Here is a 1,764-nt window from a genome sequence, read left to right as displayed (position 1 = left end):
CACTCTATTGTGAGTTTTTACTTGACGATAACCGGTGCACTTGCCGGAAGGAATTTTGCCGATCGTGCAATTTCCTAAATCGTAGCATAACTAGTTTATGTGCATCAAGTTTATGGCGCTGTTGCCGGGGATTGGTTTTCGATTGACAATTCTCAAATTGGAAGCTAACTAGATTGAGCAATTTTCTCTTGCTTTGTTAATTCTGTTCAAGATACTTGTTGAATTTTAATTTCTGCACTTGGTTACATGCTTTCCTTCTTTATGCCTTTAAATTCATGCAACTAACTCACTGACTCACTAACTGTTTGAATTAATTCCTCAATTGAGCTAACCATACTCTTCCATTAACCAAGAGTATTTCACTTGTTGTGTTTGAGCTGTGTTCTTGTATGACAGGTAGGAGAGGAGAGACATCAACTCCTCCATATACCGAACCAGAGAGGACCCTTCATAGACTTAGAAGGGAAGCAAGAGGGAAGAGAGTAGTGGGAGAAGAGGAATCTGAAGGAGAATCTGAGGACAATTTTGAGGAAGCTTTAGATCTCAACATGGATAGAGAAGCTCACAACCATGAGAGAGCTGATGGAAACGATGCCATCCCTGAGAGGAGGGTTCTTAGTTCATACATAAACCCAACCTCTGGGAATTGTGGTAGTAGCATCCAGAAACCACCCATTCAGGCCAACAATTTTGAGCTCAAGCCACAGCTAATATCACTTGTGGAAAATCATTGTTCCTTTGGAGGAAGTGCTAATGAAGACCCAAACCAACATCTCACAAAATTCCTGAGAATTTGTGACACTGTGAAGTCCAATGGAGTCCAGGAAGATGCCTATAAACTGCTTTTGTTCCCATTTTCACTTAGGGACAAAGCAGCTAAGTGGCTGGAATCATTCCCAAGGGGGAGTCTAACAACATGGGATGAGGTGGAAAGCAAGTTTCTGGCACGTTTCTACCCTCCACAAAAGGTCAATAGGCTTCGATCTGAGGTTCAGACTTTTAGACAACAAGATGGTGAAACTCTCTACGAGGCATGGGAGAGATTCAAGGACTTGACAAGGAAATGCCCACCAAACATGTTCCATGATTGGGTGCAACTGCACATCTTCTATGATGGGCTCTCTTATGAATCAAGGAAGGCTGTAGACCATTCATCAGGAGGTTCATTGAACAGGAAAAAGACTGTGGAAGAAGCCATTGAAGTGATCGAGACAGTGGCTGAGAATGAGTACTACTATGCATCAGAAAGGCACAACACTAAGGGAGTCATGGAGCTGAACCATGTTGATACAATTCTAGCCCAAAACAAGGTGTTTGCCAAGCAACTAGCAGAGCTTACCAGGCAAATAGAAACAAAGCAAGTGGCTGCAATACACACACAAGATCAAGAGGAGGTAGGCATTGAAGGAGGTGATTGGGATGAGGTTAACTATGTGGGAAATCAACAAAGGCAATCATATGATCCACATTCCAACACTTACAACCCAGGCTGGAGAAACCACCCAAACTTTGGGTGGGGAAACCAACAAACCCAACCACAAAACCACAAACCTTACAACCACAACCAACATAACAATTCCACATGCCAAAACTCCAACCAAAGATCATACCAAGCCACACAAAACACTTACCCCCAACCATCATATCATGGCCAAAATAATCAACATACCCAACCTAATCCGAACCAACAATTTCAAGATCAATTAAACCGGATAGAAGGAATGATGGCAACCATGAGTCAAGACATAGTTGAATTGAAGAGCT

At 42.5% G+C, this 1,764-nt stretch overlaps 1 non-coding gene across 1 annotated transcript; it reads right to left on the bottom strand.

Annotated features, from left to right (window-relative positions):
• Positions 1-974: 974 nt before the first annotated feature.
• Positions 975-1,078, bottom strand: LOC112781837 (small nucleolar RNA R71). The gene has a single exon (XR_003192589.1). It is a non-coding gene; the product is annotated as a small nucleolar RNA R71 (small nucleolar RNA).
• Between the last annotated feature and the right edge of the window lie 686 nt (positions 1,079-1,764).

The sequence above is a fragment of the Arachis hypogaea genome, chromosome 19, assembly GCF_003086295.3.
Source record: "Arachis hypogaea cultivar Tifrunner chromosome 19, arahy.Tifrunner.gnm2.J5K5, whole genome shotgun sequence".
Classification (NCBI taxonomy): Eukaryota; Viridiplantae; Streptophyta; class Magnoliopsida; order Fabales; family Fabaceae; genus Arachis; species Arachis hypogaea.
The sequence above is the reverse complement of the archived record's forward strand: the minus strand, read 5'-3'. Positions and strand labels throughout refer to the sequence as shown.